The sequence below is a fragment of the Phalacrocorax carbo genome, chromosome 6 (assembly GCF_963921805.1).
Source record: "Phalacrocorax carbo chromosome 6, bPhaCar2.1, whole genome shotgun sequence".
NCBI lineage: Eukaryota > Metazoa > Chordata > Aves > Suliformes > Phalacrocoracidae > Phalacrocorax > Phalacrocorax carbo.
In genome coordinates this window covers 8,822,322-8,841,794 of record NC_087518.1, presented here as the reverse complement: position 1 = coordinate 8,841,794, position 19,473 = coordinate 8,822,322, and the positions used below count along the sequence as shown (strand labels likewise).

Genomic DNA, 19,473 nt, shown 5'->3' with positions numbered 1-19,473 from the left:
GCATCCAGTCTTATCAAGACCTAGTATTTTTCTTGCCCTTCTCTGAGCTCTTTCTGTTTTCTGAGCCCTTTCTATTTTTACCACAGAGAGAAGTTGATCTGAACCAAAGACTATTGTAGGTGAAAATCCACAATTATTTATTTAATCATGTTAGAATACTTTTGTGTTACTTTCTGTCATTTAATCCAATATAACCTTTTCTCACTCTTTGTTCATCATTCCAGTGTTGGTCAGATAGTCTTATTAAACTCTCTACAATGACAAATAGATAGTCCTTGAATAATTAATTTAGAATACACCAGTCCATATGATTAGTTAATAATATTTAATGACTTTTGTGCCATTCTTGTCTTCATATGTGCTACTAATTACAAAATTTTTACCAATTCTCTGTTCTGGGTCTTAGACTTGTAAGAACAATTTTGGGAACAAAGCTGTTATTTTTCTTTTTAAGACAGGGCTTTCAGGCATCATCGATGTTCAGTTACGTTTCGCTTTTAGAATGGGAAGTAGAACTTTGTAAATACATCATCAAGAATCTTACTAGGGCTACATATTGATGTAGTAGCCTAGCCTCCTTCCTGTCCTTTTTTGCCATTTTAAACATCCATGAGATATTTTTGCCCAGTTAGCCAAGTCCAGCTTGCTGGGTTTCTAGACGTGCTTGAGTATTCGCTGTGTCTTTGGAGTCTTCCTTTGGTTTGCTCCCTTTCCAGGTAGAGTTCCTCATCTTGTAAGTATGAAACAACCCTTGCTTCACATGTATGGGGTGTGTGGGCTGTATACAGACGTGTTTTTTCCGTTAATTCAATGTCATGTATGATGTAGATCTCTGGAGCAGGGTTGACCTACTCTTATTTATTTGTCCTTCACCAGTTCGTGTATTCTGCGCAGATTCCATTAGCTATAGTCTTTTATATAATCCTTCAATTGACTGGCAGAAATACTGAGTAGCGTTGGACATTCCTTAAGGCATCAGTATTGGAGATTCATGCAATAGGAAAAAATGTCTTGCACAGGGCATAGCACCTTACTCCGTGCCAGCTCTTTTGGAATATGTACCTGTGCGTGCAAGCTTTCAACCAAGCTAAATGTGATGTCGTTTCCCCTCTTCCCTTGAATTCCTTTATGTCTGCCACATGGTAAGGCCCTGAAGCAGCTTATACATAATAATTTGTTGCACACCTGTCCTTGTCAAAAGTGTTAAATGATCTTCTCTAATGTTTCCAGGTGACTCTGGATACAAGAAGTATAAGCTAGGTAAGTTTAGTACTGCAAGATGTTACATGTGTGTGGAACTGGCCCAGATTTTTCATTAGTACCCTTTTTTTCATTTCTGAAAAAATGACTTTTAAGTACACCAGATTTTTTTTTATTGAGGAAATCTGTTAATGTTGAAGTTTTCTTTCCTTAAAAAAAATTTTATGAGAATCAAAGTTTAATGTGACTTTCTACCTCCTCCCCTTTTCTTTAACTGTGTATTTTTTTCCCAACTGCAGAAAAAGTTAAAGGGGAATAAGCTTTTTATAGTATACCAGGCTGTAATGAGCTATGATTTTTAGAGCTAAGAAAACAGCTTTAACTATTGATGAGGTGGATTTAAAATATTTTTCCTAAGCCTCCCTAATAATTTATGAGGTGGTTTTAGATTCCAGGTTTTCTTCGTGTTGAATAACTTCTAAATAAGACTGTTGTGTGGCAGTAAATCTTACAGAGATCTAAGTATAGTAGGTCAGAAACTACAAGGTATTTTTATCCAGTCCAACCTATATTCTTGTCAGAAAGCCATACCAAATTTATTTAGCGAGACCTATTTTCTGTAAGCCTATGTTTAGCATTACTTTTTACCACCGTCCTTTATTTCTTTGTTCATTGCGTACCATGATTTTGTGCAGAACTGACATCAAGCTAACCTGTTGGTGTCACCCTGTTTTCTCATTTTAAATTATGTTGCAGTGTTATATTTTCTTTCCAGTCTTCTTTAGCCTCAGTGTTCACTGAAAACTAGCATCAGTGTTTCAAGAGCTTGTCATCTCATTCTGTAAAAATTCTTAGACACTGGCTGTCTAGTTCTGCAGATACTAAAATACTCACTTTTGGCAGATAAACCTGAAATTTTTCAATCCAGTGATTAGGGGTAAAAGAGTAATAGGGTTTTAGGGTTTCTTTTTTTCTTTCTTTCTATTTTTTTTTTCAGATAGTGAGCAGTGTGGTTCTTAGCCTTGTAAAAAGCTTTCCTAACATGGACCCTTGTGTTTCTGCAGAGCTAGCACATTTTCACAGAATTACAACATAATGAGAGAAGAGAGAGTGAAAATACTTGTTGCGACTGTAGTGACAATAACAATAATTTAAAAATGCAACATTTTATTATCCAAACAGTAATCAATTTTGCTGCCTACTGCCTGCGTTACCAAGATTGATTAAATATACTGTTAATACCATACTTTAAAAACTAGACTCCTATCCGATAATAATGTAACCACAAGTTGTGGGCTACAGGACTGTTTTTATTTCTTATTTTTCACGTTGTATCTGGAAGAAGCGTGTAAAATTCCAGAATTTTTGACAGAAGAACTTTGCAAAATAAAAGTTCTGGGAATATTTTCTTTGTTAGAAAGACATTTCATTACGACTCCTTTTCTCATGAAGGGAGGCAGAAGCTTATCCTAGTCTCAGTGCCGCATGGTCCTTTTAAATAACTTTTACCTAAGTAAGGGCTCTGTCTCTTGCTTAAACTGGATTATACAGGTGGTGTTCTGATATTGCCCTTTTTAAGATATCTTCACAGGAATTATGTAACAGCTTTCTGCCTTTTTTATGAAGCTCGAAGATCAATTATTGTACATCTGTCACTAATTTGTTAAAGCTTGTCAAACTCAAGTTGAAACTACATGATATTGGAAAGTTAGGTATTCAGTGCAGAAGATTGAACTCAGGGGTGCGCCCACAAAATGGAAGCATGCCTTGCATGCGCATCGCAAGGTGCTTTGAGGCAGTGGAATTATCAGAAGTTAGAATTGGTACACTGGGTCATGATACCTCTTCCCAGCGATTTGGTAAGTTCCCACTTGGCAAGAAATTCAAGGTGTTTTAACAGGTATCTCGTGAAACTCAGTGTCATGAAACCGCTGCAGGACAGATTAGATGGTTAGATTTTTGTTTTAATCTAAAAACCATTAACACCGTAGACTTCAGCTGCCCGTGCGATGCCTCGGAGATCCCACATGTAGCCTGCATTCTGTGATTTTAAAATGACTGTCAGGTATTTTTAGGGTAGCGTTTCATGTATTTTGTAAGGAAGCAGCCATTTATTCTTTTGGAATTTTTTTTGGCAGGACTAGTCAGTTGTTTAGTAACCTCTTAGTTTGTTGGCAGGATGTTTTCAGTGTGGCTTTTTTTTTTTTAATAAGAAAACCACTGTATTTTTATTTTTCCTTCCCTAATCCTTCAGTTCGTGGGTTTGGTAGCATTTACATTGCGCCCTGAAGATCATCAGTGGCGTGCCAGGGTTTTCAGAGGAAGAGGTGGATGTTGAATGAGGTTTTATACTAGGAAGAATTTGTCTCCCTTGGCAGTGGGCCAAATGGTAAATGTTTGTATTTAACTGTGGCTTGAAACATTGGATGAACAGTAAGAGAGTTGTGAATATCGTATTTACTTGTATCATGTTTAAATAAATAACTGTTAGTGCTACTGAGGAAATTTTGCACAATGATTACAAGGGAAAACAGGCATTTCCTCCTTTGGAAAGCAGCTCTTGCCCGACTTCAGAGCAGCGCTTTCTGAATCACGTGGCCAGATGCTTTGACTTGGCTAAGAAAGCTGAATCAGAGCCATTGCGCAGCTTCTGAGTCAGCTTTTCAAAGTTTAATAAAAGTTGGTTGGTTGGGGTTCTTTTGGATTATTTTTTTTTCAAAGCAGTCCAAATCTGTAAAACAAGACCTAGAAATTTTTCAAGGCTTTGAGCTTGGCTGCATCGTGGAGAGATGTTGGAAGAAACACTTCAATCTCAGAGGATGAAGAAAGTATCAGGTCTATATCTTTAAACATGTTTCTCATTTTAAATTGGGTTTATATTTTGCTTTGGATTATTTTATGGTTTATTTTCTTTTAATAGAGTAAGTCTGCCAGTGGGGAGTGTTTAAGCACAGCTACAATTTACAGTTCCTATAAAACATGATACACTGAAGCATGTTCTCACCTCCTGATTTGTGTGTGAGTGAGGTACGAGCCTGCGCAGTGTAACAGAAGTAATCAGAGGCATGGTCACACGCTTCGGTGATGCCTGCTCAGTTTAGGTTTTAGTATGTCATATACTGAATGAAAACACTGAACTTGTTTCTGACCATCGTTTTCCTACCAACAGTGACTGGAAGCAGGGTAAAACCCCAAAGAGAAGTTGTGGCCTTCTTAGGAAGAAGGCATGCTCTCCTCAGTTTCTTTTTCTTTTTTGAGTGGGCCAAATGTAGCTTCTAAACTCCTGCTTCAGTTGCTGTCGAAACAGATCGTTAGACAAATATTTCAGGAGATGTATGATGAGGAGATAAATGGTCTTTTCCATCAGAGGTCCAGAAGGGACAGATTCAGTTTCTGACATTTTCTTACCTTTCTCAAACTGGTTGTACCAAAGGGAAGGTTGGTCTGGCTGAGGCCAGTTGGGTCGGGTTTCCATGAAGGTGGAGGAGGCCAAATGCTTTAGTATTTGCTGGTGTTTCATTAAACTTACACCAGCCAGAACAGCTTGAAGGAGGCGATGAATCTGCACGTTTTCTACTTGGTAGCCGAAGTAGGAATGTGCTTAAATCCTGCCTATATCCAGGGCTAAGCACCTTTCTCCAGGGAGCATTTCAGATTCACGCTCTCTAGAAATTAGTATCATAAGCCCTTTCTTTCAAAAAGGGAGCAAAGGTCAATCTTTGCTTTCAAAACCCAGGAGGTGGCAATGGTTCTGGTTCCTTTTTCGTCATTAGCAAAGCTGTTATCCGCTAGACTGCTCGCCACATGTGTGGGAGACTTCAACCCAGCTATCCTCCTTCCTGAGGGGATTAATGCCCATAATTCTTTCCATCAGAGTAGATTTTGTAATCACCAGGCTGTTGAATAGTGTGAGGTGGTGTTGCTGTCAGAAAGACTGAACATGACTGTACAGCCCAGCACAGAGATGTTAGATGACCGAGGAGTAAGGCATTTAAGGAAATAATCCATAAAAGCAAACAGGTAGTTTCAGAAGTGCAGGAGAAAAACGTGCAAGTGAGGCAAAGATTACATTTGAACAGAAGATCGGGACTCTGCTCAAAGATATATGAGTGCCTTCCTGGTAATTTCCAAATTTTATGTGCAAGCAGGAATAGAATTTTGACTTGAAAAGTGTAGGTAAACAGAAGAAAACAAGTCATGGAGTAAAATTATCTGCTTCATAAACTGTTTTGGTGGTTTGCAAAAGGCAAATAAAAAAATTAATGTCAAACATGGGGAAAAAGAGAAGTAGGACACAAAATACGTTATATATGTGTGTGTGTATACACGTACGTAGTTATATATACGCACAGATTTTCAGTTCAGAAATGTAAGTCTTTATATGTGTGTCCAAAACGTTAAGTCCAAAATGTTATTTCTCTTAATAGTATTTACAAAACTGCCAAGGTAACTTTTCTTATTATAGTGTTTTAGTAGAGATGTGGTATATAAACAAGCACTCAGGTTTGCTTGTTGTTTTTTCTTTTGCAAAATGTTAGTGCCGAGTGTTTGAAAACCACGAGGAGTTCTTTTGGTCCTCTGCCTTTTGCCTGTATTTTAATAAAAATTTAATGTTGGTTATACATGGAGAGAATTGAACTAATAAAAGAGGCAAGGCAGATAAATTGGATTTTATAACTTAAATGAATAAAGATTGGCTTGTAAGAGATGAGAGTAAAACAAAGTCATGCTAATAATAACTACAAGTATGCACCTGTGATTTAGTGGTTCGTTGTAAATATTTTCACTTCAGTTTCATTCCAGTGTCTCTTTGGCAGTTATGGGTTGGGTTTTTTCATTCTCGAGATCTGCTTGTGGTTTTTGGGGGTGTGTGGTTTTTTTATATATATATATGTAAAGTTGGGATGGTGTTGAACAATACCATATCCTGAAATAAAATAGTGCATGTGTATATTAAAGTAAAACATACGGTGATTTTTTTTTTAGATGCCATGAATTTGAAATTTAATTTTAGAAGTATCTGAACTGCACTTAAGCTGCAGCCACTTTGCTGGGATTAGAATAGGAAGATATTTACAGTCAAGTTTTCTTGTAAAGCTTTTCTTTCCTGTTGTTACGTGAAAGATGCACAAACAGGAGCAGCTGACTGCAACTGTAGCTTATGTCATCAAACAAGTGAAAGGAAATAGTTCAAGAGCTGCTCTTTTCAAATGTATATGTTAAAGAAGTCTGTCTTGGTCCTGCAAGCTCTTGGACAGATTTTGGACTTTACTAGTCCTCTCAAATGTTGACGTAGACTTGTAATATGATGATGAGACAGGTAACGAGTTTCCTAATGCCTGGATCATCCTTATCGAATCTTCATTATTTGTAATTGCCTCTTTATAGAGTCTGTTCCCCATCATGTCTTTCTAGGACTGGCCTACTAAATTTGACACAGAGAGTTCCAACTCTAAGACAGCCATTTTGCAACCTACATTTTCTTCTCTTTCTGCTTGTATCAGTGAGTATAACTGCTATTCTTTGTCTTTTCTCAGTGGTGGTTCTCCTTGTTGCTCTTCTGTGGAGATGGATGCTATGAGAATGTGCTGCTCCCTCAAAGAGTCCTCTTTAAGTTATTCAGCAAGTATAGTTGTCTTTAAGTAAGCAGTTGTTCTCTGTTGGCTTCTGTGCCGGTCACGTCTTTTAAGCAGCTACAATGCTCTCATTGCTTGGGGAGAAATAAGTAGCCCTAGCACAAGACAGCTTCTTGTAGGTACGGGTAAGGTACAGGGCTGTTTGTTGTGGTCGAGAAAAGTATTAGAGTAATTAATGTCAAAATGTGATTTTTTTTTCTACAAAGCTACAAAAATAGGTAAATATTACCCTAACTATGTGTCAGTGTAGTTAAAGAAGAGTGATTTCTGCTAATCCAGTTGTCAGCAGGGCCCAGACTTTGCTAGGCTCCATTATCCTTTTTGTTGAGAAAGGAGGAAAGAGTCATTGGAAATTCCATGATCTCTTTTGCCAAAGATCATTTGATGCCAGGTCAAAGATCTTCCCAGGCAAGTGTCTTCATCAAGAGGAATGTTGAGTCTGTGATACCATTGTATGTTGTTAGCAGAGAGTTTACAGCTTAAGAGTAAAATTTGCTTTAGAAATATAAATACTTCAAAAATAGAAAATGTAACTATTGAGGCTTTATGCAATTGAGGCTTTATGCACATAAATAGAATATTGAAGGATATACAAAAGAAAAAACTCACTTTTATGTGGTCATATTTTGCAAAGATTTAGTTTGATGCTTTTAGATTAATTCTTTACTTTTTCTTGCCATTTGGCAAGCATTTTTCTGTGTTTCTAGTTCTTCACCGTCTCTTCTTTGTGCACCATCTCTGATATCAACAGGAAAGTGCATCATCTGGCTGCAGGGCAATGGGGCCAACCTCCTTTTTATATTTGTGCTCACACCATAATAGTGACATTTTATTATCTCAGGAACATGACCTGAATTTTTAAAGTTATAGGAATGTCACGTATACTTTTGCTTTGTTTATTTATAAGTACAAAACACTACATAGGGAAGGAGTGCCTGCTGTGTTCCAGCTGAGCTTCCTAAACTTTGTTAGATAAAAAAATTGATACATTATTAAGTTTCTGAAAATCAGACTGCTTGGTCTCCTTTGGTTTTGAAATAAAGTATTAATTAACTGCACACAGGCAGGACAACCAAACGAAATTACAAAAGAGGAAGTGTGGAGATGCCAGTGAAATTGCTTAAAGATCTGAAAAACACGATGCATAAACAAGTGCCAAAAGCAGGCAATTCCTTAAGTGAGAGGGGGCTGAGAGAGTGAGAAGACAGATCGCTCTGTTGAAGACCATTGCAAAGCAGGGGGTGGGGGCTTACGGCTGGGAGGAAAGAAAGATCAAATTGCAGCAATGAAGGTTCAGCATGGACAAACACAGTTTTCTAGTGAAGTATTGAAATGTTGGAATAATCACCGGCGGGGACAATGGTGCTTCCATTGCCTGAGGTCTTAAAAGAACAGGTTCGATTACCTGTATTGTTCCCACCAGATAGTTTAGTTATCACGCCCTGGGGCTGAGTGATGGACTATCTGACCTTTGGAGGTTCCTTCTGTCCCTCCTTTGGTTAACAGACCTCTAACTACACACTGCACAGATTTTAATAAGATCAGAGTACAAGACTGACACACGCTGAAACCTACTTTCCACCTCTGTGACCTGTTTAGTAGTTCTGTTTCAACTGGAATTTGGAAAGCCTCTGGTAGTTGTCATAAAGGTTATGTTTTTCAATGGGTTTGGTTTTTTGGGGGAGTGTTTCTTGCATGTCATCTTCCAGGACAATGCTATAGTAAGTACCTGTCCTCCTCCTGTTTAAATAATACTCTCGTCTGCTGTAATGTGTCCAGGTCAGTTACAGAATTCTTGTTCTACCTGGAAAAACTAAGAGGATTCGTGGAGTGGCTTGTGGGGAAGAAGTGTGGCCTGAGCATGGATCTGAATGAGCAGTTGTTCCAGCTGGCTGCATGCATACACGAGGTAGAAATTGTTGATTTCAGTAGACCACAACTTGACATTCAGTTCATACGTAGGTAGCCATGTTCAACAGCGAGGTTTGTAATCCCACTTAATTTCATTTTATCTGTGAAAATGTATCCCCTTAGGAAAAATTAATTTCTTAGTGGGACTAGCAGTAAGAGGAGGTATACCGTGTGACCTGGAGGTTGTGTATCTACTGCAGGGATAAATGTGAGAATAAATCTTGTGTTTTTATAATGCTTCATTACCAGTCTTCTTGACCATGAGCAGAAGAGTGAGGAAACTGGAGAACTGATTTCTTCACAAGACATTATTAGCCATAGCTAAGAAGGAGGCTAGCACTTACACAGCTGTGGCTTCATATCTGTGCATGGTTTGCAGAGGAGGGAACTGCTACTGGGAATATGTTAAAATGCAAATTATTATATTCTCCAGGTAAATAATAACAAAAAAATCCTTCCTTTTATTCAGTTAAAGAGTATCTAGTGGTTGTGTGATTAATGCTTGAGTATTGAGTGCCTTACTAATAGCTGCATAAGTAGTAGTAGTTAGAAAAATATATTATTTTTATATAGTATAATAAACAGCCATGAATTAATAAAGTGTATAATTATGTGTCAAATTTACAGCATGTAAGATGTGTTGTTGGCTTGGGTGGGCTCTTGTAGACATTTAAGCCACTAGTGTATTTGAGTCAATATGAACGTATTTCTTAAGATGAAAATGTTAACGTTTTAAAATTAAGTTTCATGCCACTAGATGTGGCGATTCACGACACAAGATGTTTTTAATCACATTCCTATCACTAATGTAATTAGTGTTAAAGCTTTGTCAGCATTTTTACACAGGTAGTCTTTGAAAGGTGACTTGCATCTTCAGCTAATGATGAAATTTTGTATTCAGTTTCTTAGCATGGTCTAGCATGTTTCTTAGCAAACAGTTTGAACCACAGGATTTACTTGAAAAGCAGTATAGTGCTATTTCCCCCACATGTACAACTTCAGTGTTTATAACAAAATGCTATTGCAGTTTTGGGGGAAAAACGGAGATGTGGGCTGAGCGCTCATTAGTCAGAAGGCATGTTAAGAAGGGAAACCCAAATAATTTAATTTTTTAAGCTAGTTGTAACTTTCTAGAATGTGAGTTCTTGGTTTCTTTGACGGGGATTAGCATTTCTCTCATTGCTCTTTTTTCTCCTCCTCGTTACCGATGCTGTTTCACGTGAGGAGGTGTACTCTGACTCTAGATGGCAGTCACTGGTAGGCAAAGGGGAGAATCGTTCTGGGTTGCTTGGCCTGGACCCTGCAAGTCTCTGCACCGGTTGGCTTCTCCGGCTGGAATTTTTTTGGTGTTGGACAGCAATAAAAGTGTCACCTCAGCTTCTCTCCCTTCCAAACTGCAACAGAGATACTATGAAGAGAGAAAGAAAAGGGAAAAAAATGGGCAAAGCATAAGGGAAACTGAGAGAATGTTGCAGTGAAATAACCACAAAAGAGACCTTAGTAATGCTGACAAGAGTGAAGAGATTTCTTTTAGATCAGCAAGACTCTTGTCCTAGATTAGCAGAAATAAATGTGTTTGTAATGGAAGAAATACCACTTTCCCTCTAAATTCAGTTTCAAAGAGCAAAGTAGATTGACCAAGGTGCAGCCAGGGATAATAGGAGTGGAGGAATACGTGGTTGTGATCTCATTTAATCGAATGAGGATTTCCTCACAGTCTTATGGGCACGTGTTGTTGGAGAAACAGTTCTTTTTGCTTAAGATCTTGTGTCTTCCACGACCCATCACCCCTGCATCCTCCCTTTGCAGTGTCCATCCTCTTTTAGTTCCCAAAACCCTTCCCATGATTTTACAGGTAATTCCTTTCCTTCATACTTATTAGCAATCTGTCTCTCGACTCTCCATTCTGTCTCTTCTTTTTTACATTAGGATGGGCTTTAAGTTTTTTTGCTTCCTTTCTTCATATAGGTGCTGTTTGCTTTCCTAATTTGTCACTACTAAACAGTTGGATATAACATTGCAGTTAGAAAAGGCAGCAGCGCTCAAGCAAATAAACGACAGTTTCTCAGCACTTGCTGTGCAGGGATGATTGCACCTCACGAGATGAATGCTGCTTGATAAGAGAGCTATTGTTACAATAAATACAGTTCAAAACTAGGAATTAATCTATATGTTTTATTGATCTCTGGTTTTGAATGCAGTGCCAAATTACAGTCTTGTTTATGTATGTGCAAATCCCAAGAAACTCTTTGGAGAGTGCTGGAGTCATTCTGGATTTACAGAGGTGTATGTAAGATCAAGTTTAGGCCTTCAGTTTCAATAGTAAGAAAATGATTTACCATTACATTGCGTATTGTATTAACTACCAGCATTAATAAAGGGACTGTGATCCTGTAAGCGCTTTGCAAATATTCTGCAGGACATTTTTTGCACTAAAAAAGAGTAACTGAAAATCAGAAGATCTTTATTTTTTGCTTAATACAATCCTAGCAACAAGTTTTATTTTTTTAAGGTACAGGTTTAACTGGGGAAAACTACTGATTTTTGAAAGGAAAAATGCACTAGTTGCAGCAGAATTAAAAAAAGCAATCAAAGCTTTAATTAGGTCTTTATTTTCTTTACATGTTTATAATGGAAAATACCATTGACATTTTGCGCCAAGTTTTACAATTCACAGACAAGTGCGTTTCCAGAGCCAGTTTGAGAAATATGGACGATTGTTTGTGAGGGAAAGTATTCTGAGTGTTAGCAGTAATTCAGTACAGTTTTCTGTGTGAAGTTTCATGTGCAAGAAAGACAAGATAGAGATAATTCTGGTATTATGTCAAGATTATATATTAGGATGACAGGTATCACAGCCCCTAATAGATTGCACAGCACAGAGATAATGAAGAGTGATGCCTTCTGTTCCCAACCCTGCCTTGGGCCTGGTAGGTAGCTGTGGGCAAATCACTCCTCCTTCCTCAATTTCTCTCGCTGTAAAAATGATGATAATGAAGTCGATTATTTTGTGTTTCCTTTTGAGATCTAAAGGGAATACATAGAAATGAAGCTGTAGGAACACGATGGGAAATATAAGGTGGTAAAATAAGCGTCTGTATTACAGACACCTTTGTGCTGGTAACTGATTATAAAATTATTGATTCTACTGTTCTTTCCTGTTGAGGGTGTTGCTATGTACTTGTTTGCGGGATTGTAGAAAAAAAATCTTGCTATTTCTTATGCTAGGCTATCTTTCAGTTTCTCATTCAGAATTTACATTAGGGTTATTCCACTTTTATTCTTGCCCATTACCATCCCCATGAGGGACAGTTAACACTGTAGTTAACGGGGAGTAAGGACAGCAAAGGTCTGTCTGTCTTTCTTTTCTCTATCTCCTCCCTTTCTATCTCTCTGTCTCTCTTTGGCCATTGAAAATGTAGGTCATATTGCATCACCATAAAATGGAACAGTCAGAAAGGTGTTTGAAAAATGCTGACATCCTTAGCCTGGGGTGCATGCCAGTGTCCTTTGTTTACACTGAGAGTAGTGTTGTACCTGTGTAAGAACCAGCATCTCTGTTAAGGTTAGTGGTCTGGTACCTAAATTATGAGTCAGATTTTAAGATGACTTTCATCTGCCTGCAGTAATTTAAAATTAGACAGATAAAATGCAACCACTCACAGTAATGATATACATGAGGAGCTAATTTGAAATCTTTAATCTGCAATAACCATGACAGTGTAGTTTGAATAATATTACCTTTACCAGAGAAGCTCAGTCATAAATTTTGCAAATCATGTTAATCATGTACTCTGCATTGTCTTGATTAGCTGTGCCTTTTTGTCTTGAAAAGTATGTTTATATGTTTGTGTAAAACGTAACATAAAACATATATATACATATGTTTGTGTAGTCTTTTTAACATTACTGTTTTACTTCATGCACCCTTTTAAATGAGCCAATCAGGATTTTATTTATTAAAAAAAAAAGAAGGGAAATCCTGATGTCCAGTGTCTTTATGTTGTTTGTATTTCTGATTTAACACAAGTTGTAATTGGTATGGAATATTCCTATGGTGTAAAATGCAGAACATATCTTTTTCTTCTCTCCAGTTGTATATAAATACATTTTAAAAGAAATGTATGAATATAATTTCGACTGTCCTTATTTATCTTAGATGGAGTAAGCTAATATGTTTTATGGATTGAACTTTCAAATGGTGGTATAAATCATACTGAAGATGCAGGTGTTTTGAAATACAAGGCGAGATACTCACTTATAGACTACCTTTCATTATTTCTGAAACCAAGTACTTTTTTAACCTGTCTGTTCTGTGCTTTGTGTGGTTGCACTTAAACAATTGAAGTGCAATAAGCAAAGGCTTCTTAGGACTTTGTTAATCTTACTGCTAAAGAAGACTTCTACGTTAAAAAAGAAATTCTTGGAAGATAAAACTAAAATTAGCGATAATGAAGATGTTGAGCAAAATGACGAATGCAAGTTTTTCCTGTTGCTATTAGACAAAGGAAAATGCCAGTTGTCAAAGTTAAAACCCTTCAAGTACACTTTGCTGTGTGCAGTTATTGTGCAATTTTTATCAAATTATTTAGAATTATCCGAAAGGTGTTATATAGTAACTAAGGTACTTGTAATTGAAGTTTGAGCCTTCTTGCTACCTCTGAAGATACCTATGTGTGTTTCACATAGTTTCAAAATAACTTGTGTCATTATTATATTTTGCACTGAATATTCTGTTGCATTTGTGTTTGCACAAATAATAGTAAATATTGAGGTAATTCTGAGAAATATTTTATATTGGTATACATAGAAACTACATGAAATCTTGAGACACTGCAATTTTGTAATCGGTATTTACAGAAGGTTACTATCTAATCTCTATCTGAAGCATGTAGCTGGTACTTGCTTTTAATCTGTGGAGATGTAAAGAATTGTGTCTCCCGAAGGGAATAGGAGGACCAATTATGTAATTGGTAGAGCTTACAGTTCTTATACCGTCTTTGACCCCCTGAGATTCTGTAGTTGGCGGGTCCTGAGTCGGTCTCCAGCACAAATGAGATTAGCCTGAGAATTGCTCTGATTTACCCTTGAGCTACTAGCTAGCTGTAACAGCAGCCTCTAGCCTTCTGCTGGCCAGCTCATCTTCTTTCAACATGCACCTCCTGCACCCATTTTTCCAAGGGGCAGAATATGACCTCATTCGGTTATCCCCATAATTATAAAATGACTAAATGATGCCCAGTATTGTGGTGATTATGCCAACCATGTCCAAATCTTTGTTTCTATAAATGCAAACATTGTATTTTATCTTAAATATGGGTATTTAGTAGCTAACAAAGGAGAAAGAATGTTCCAAAATTGAGGCACCTTCTTTAGTACCTGTTTCTGACAGCTGAAAAGAACAAGAGCTGAAGGAGTTTGGATAGCTGAGGCATTGTTTTTGATGCTTTAAAAAGATGGGAATGCCTTAACACATACATTTACATTTCTTTTATTTTAATAAGTTGCTTTGCAATTACAATTTTAATGTAAGTATGTTTCCCTTAAATGGATAATACGCGTTAGTTGTCATAACTGTGCCTTCATTATATACATCTGTGTAGATACAGTTTTGACTGGGATATAGCTTTTGCTCTGCCAGGCTGTGGTTTCCTGTCTTGTGTATCAGTAACTCCTCAGGTATTAAATAGCCATTGCAACCAAGTTTCTTTGACAGTCAGGCATTGGGAGTGATGGAATGCTAACTCTGCTTTGCTGGTTTGAAAATGCGGGGCTTTTTTCCATTTTCTTGGATTGCTGCTTTGATTGGTTTTGTCATCTTTCCATCTTTGAACTAGCTCTCCCTTTTCCAGGGTACCAAAGTGCTTACCTTCTGGAGAGCGAACTCCTCCTGGCTTGTTCTCAATCATCTGATCGCTTCCCTGGATTGCTCTTTGCTGACAGTTGTGGTTGTAATTGACCTGCTGTAAATTCTCAAGAAGAATCATTCCTCTTCTTTGCCACCCATTATCCAGAGAGAGAGTTTTCTTTAAAGGGTTGTTAAGCTGTCACTTTACTCTTTTGAAACTTATTCTCTTAACTTCCTTCAAACTCGACTCCAGATGTAATCCCTACAGCAAAATTCACAGGTGGTGACATAGTATGCTCTGATCTCTCATATATAGGAATAAAATTTTTGCTGATCCTTCCTTCATCCTCATCTGGTCCTTTTTTTTTTTGTACTTACCACTTACTTATTGCCCTGTTTCTAGATCTTTAAGCCTTTGGAGAAGTCTTCTGTTTTATAGGTAGTTTTTGTTTTCGTTTTTGCATGAAGCAATGCAACTTGCCTTTTATGTAACAAATAACATTTGCATCAGGAAAAAAGAAAGGGCGTTTTGCATGCAGAGCTCCGATATCCCCTAAAGAAATTGGGGTAGAGTTGAGGGAGTGAGTTACTTCCACAGCAGGGAGGTCGCATGCTTGAAGGGATTGGGACTTCTGGTCTAAACACGGAGTGATCTTTTGTGAAGGGGATGGTCTGTATGAATTCAGAGTCTCCTGTCCTAAACAGACAAAGGGAAAAAGGATTTTTGATAAACGCTGTGTTGCCTTTCCCAGTGAGCAGCAGCATGAGTTGAAAAGAAAGTTTTATACGGTAGTATTCAATGAGATTTGTACGTGTAACAAGGAAATACAATGTTTTCTGAGATTTCTACTAGTACAGGAATTTGTTATCAATCAGTTTTATTAATAATAAAGCAGAACAATAACTGCAGAGGTGAGACAGAAGATAATACTGTACTTGCTCTCAAGTGTTGTCCACTGCAAACAAGAAAATTTTGGGTTTTATGGAGTAACTAGGATATAATGAAGCTCAGATATGCTTCTTAGGATCAAGTATGTCACTGGCCAGGGTAAAGCTTAGAAATAGTAAATATATCTGTAGGTGATCTCAGTCAAGATCATGTCAGCTGCTAGGCTGCAGTTTAAAAGAAAAGTAAGAAAAGGGTTTTATCCTCAGGGCCTAAGAAGAATTTAAAGACATGAACTCAGTTTGCAGACAGCTTGCCAGAGGAGCAACAGAAGCCAGGAAAAGCTTCTTTCTGCACCTTCCACTGGGCAGAGCCCTACAGCCTGTGGGACAGCTCAGATGCCCTCTTGGACTGCATTCCTCTTGTCTGGACTTTAATCCTTGGAGGGGAAAAAAATAGTTTTCTCTGAAGTGTCATCCGGTCCCAGTGCTAGATTTGCTTATTTATATCTATCTTCTTGACTTTTTAGTAGATGGAAAAAAAAATCACCAGATTAATTTCCAAGCACTTATTTAAAAACTAATTATTTTATCTTTACTATAACCTGTGTACAAGGATGTGTAAATTTTTTTTTTCAAGTTTTAACATGGTTTTCGTTTAGCCTTACCCAGTTAGGCATTGAATAATGCTAAAACAAAGTGAAACGTGCTTAAATTTGGTTTATAGAAACAGTAAGTTTATAAGCATTGAATGAAAGGATTTTAAAAACCTGAGCTTGAGATGATAAAAGTTCCTTTTGTGGGAAAGGCATCAATCTGTACATCTCTCTAATTTTTGTTAAATTCTTCATCAGCGATACAGTAATAGTCACTAATGACTATTACGTGAGGGATCATTTTTAGCTATCCACGTTCTATGACCTGGTGGTAAAAATGTCAATGACTGTGTACCGAGAGCCCCTGTTGTTGGAGTCGTGCTATATTCTAGAGAAATCCTATGTAGAAAATCCAGTGCTGTAGTGTTACCAGCTTGTGACACAGACACAACCGTCTGCTTGGAAATCTGGTCAGTAATAGTCGAAGTAAGTGCAGTAACTGGGCTGAAGATTGAGATTTCATCCAATGCATACCTTTCTGGTAATGTCAGGCTGCCATTTAAAGAGCTGCTCTGCACATAGGAGTGCATAACAGCTCCCTGCTTACCTTTCAATTTTAAATCCATTGCAGAAACTGTATTTGTAAAATTTATAAAATGCTTCGTGTTAGTTTTTAAACAGATACATTTATACGTGTGGAACAGAAATAAGGTTTCAAATGTCTTATTGCTGTACTCTTTATGTTTTCTTTCAGAATCAATCAGGTACAAGTTAGAAAAAGCTTCCAAAATCTGAACAGATGAAGATCAATTGATAAATCAACCCAGCGAATCACCATACTTTCAAGGTACTGTGACATGCTTACCCAAATATTTTCCTTAAGCATAATATTCACATACTTTAGATGTGAGAAGCATGGAGAACAGGATATTAGCAGGATTGCAAAGCAAGTCTGAAGTGTTACCAGATGCAGTGGGGAGCCTTTTTTTTTTTTTTTTAAAAAACGCAGGTGTTTAATATATGTTTCAGTGGGAAATAAAGCGACCTTACAATCAACTTCAATGCATGGAACAGTCAAACTTAAAAAGATAAAAGTAAGTTGGATTATATAGCTCAATCACCTAGATGAAGTGATTTGGATAAGTAAGATGTGGCAGATAGGCATATTTTTGATTTATTCATTGTATTTTAGAAGAAGTAAACTTCTTTTTCTGAATATTTTTTTTGGTCTCTTTCCACATTTCCATGATGCTTTAAAGCATTTGAAGGCTGTCAGGCTCTGGTATATACCGTACTTGTTGTCTTACAAGTTCAGAAAGTAGAACTGTAAACTGAGGCAAAGACTGTACAGTTACCTGATGCAGAGGGGTTCTTCTCTGTGACCAGTGTTCCTGGCAGAACATTAGGAAAAAGAGAACATTATGGCAATAAATCGAAGTTTTGGCTAAAAAGCTGCTAGTGCAAATTGTTTTATCAAGAACTGCTAATTCATTGAAATAATAGCCTTTTCTTTCTCTGTTTCCTTTACATTCATCTCTACTCTTCATTATCACATGCATTTCACCATTTCATATATTTTTTCTTGACATCTCGAAAGAAAAGACTTCACTCTAAGTTTGCATTTTTCTTATGCACAGACTTGAAGAAACCAGTCTGTTACAGGCTGGCTAAAATTTGCCGTGCAAATCATCTTTTGAGATACCTTAAAATAGTGCAGCAGAAGGGGCCATTACAGTTAGCATGGAGCCAGTCTGCAGAACTTAAGTGGCAGAGTTAATCTGGGCTCAAGAAGAGCGAGGAATGTTTGTCATGGTGTGGCTCTTGCAATATGTAATGTCGGAAACTGTAATACCTGAGGTTTTTATAAGAAAATGCTTCCCCTGGATTTTCCAGCAGCCTGAGAAGTGGCTATAATAGTGAACCCAGAGTGCCTGGGGTTGCAAACTGAAATTGGCATTGTTGTTATCTACTTCCTTGCTCCTCATCACTAAATAGGGCCACAACATGTATCCGATTTTCATATAATCATAGGAAGGTCTAGATTGGAAGAATCCTCTGGACATCCTCTGGTCCAACCTTCTGTTGAAAGCAGGTTATCTGAGACCTGGTCAAGCCAAGTGCTGAGTATTTCCAGCAAGGGGAAGTCCACCATTCCTCTGGGCAACATGTTCCAATATTTAATTATACTTACAGTGAATATTTTCTTTCTTGTATTGCGACAGAGCTTCTGAAGCAACTTGTGCCAGTTGCCTCTTGCTCTGTCACTGTGTTTCTTGTGAAGAGAGTACTCCATCTTCTCTGTAACTATCCTTTACTTACTGGAAGGCTGTGATTACATCCCACCTGAGCCTTCTCTCCTTTAGGCCAAACAAACCCAATTCTTTCTCATTTCTTCAGTAAGTTTTCCAACCTTCTAATCACTTTGGTGGCCCTCTGCTGGACCCTGTCCAGTTTTCTAATGTTTCATGAACTGGCCCAGTCTTCCAGCCTGTCACAGTCTCTGTATGTAGTGACACTTCTGCATCTATCTGTCTTCCAAGTTTCGTGTCACCTGCAGACTTGGTGAGGATGCATTTACTCCTATCATCCAGATCATTTTAAAAGCTACTGAGTAGAATTGAGCCCAGAACTGATTCCCAAGGAGCTCTGTTTGTGACTGATTGCCAGTTTGATTTTGAGCCATTACCAACCTTTGAGCACAGCAGTTTGACCAGTTTACCACTAATCTCATCGTCCACATCCATGACCTTTCAAACTAACTCTCATAGCGCCCTTGCATGCATCCCGGCAAGTACCAGAGACCTGTCTGTGTCCAATTTGTATGATATTTTGTGGCTAACTTGCTAAGTGTGTGGTCAGTACAAGTAGCATCAGCAAGCAGCAATCAAATGAGAAGAATGGCATAAATTTAAATTTCCTTGCGCCAGGCTTCTTAGGATCTTTGTTTTGATGTTAATCAGCATGTCAGGCTCCTGAGGGTATGAGGACTCACACAGCTTCACATCGTAGGTAGGCATCATTGTGGTCTTGGGCAGCTCTTGAGTGTGGGCCGTGCTTGGACCCAGAGTCTTCTGCCTCAATGAATTGCCAAGGAGCCAGCTAGACAAGCTGGCAAGAAACCAGGCAGGGATAGGAAACCTTGCATGGTAGTTAGGTTCCATCGGAAGATCATTGATATCAAACAGTTCCCATTAAGTGCTTTGATTTCAACAAATAGAAATTCGGCACTAACATTTTGCTACAATTGACCTGAATAGCTGTGTATTTTAATCATTCTAAACTGTAATACTGTATTCTCTGTGTATAAATGAGAATTTAGAAGGTCATACCCATTTCAGATTCCTTTGATTAAAATGATTCATCTGCATAGTTAGATTGCTGAAATTGTTGTAACATT

General features: G+C 37.7%; 1 protein-coding gene across 5 annotated transcripts in view; it reads left to right on the top strand.

Moving 5' to 3' along the window:
• The window catches only part of ATXN7 (ataxin 7), a 90,497-nt gene that overhangs the window by 2,217 nt on the left and 68,807 nt on the right, over nt 1–19,473 (top strand). For 4 of the 5 annotated variants that reach the window (XM_064453563.1, XM_064453566.1, XM_064453562.1 and 1 more), the window contains exon 2: nt 16,831–16,923. The gene's annotated coding sequence lies outside the window, so the exon portion shown is untranslated. Of the gene's footprint in view, nt 1–8,606; nt 8,746–16,830; nt 16,924–19,473 lie in introns of those variants that run through there. The other variant, XM_064453564.1, reaches the window with a different exon arrangement.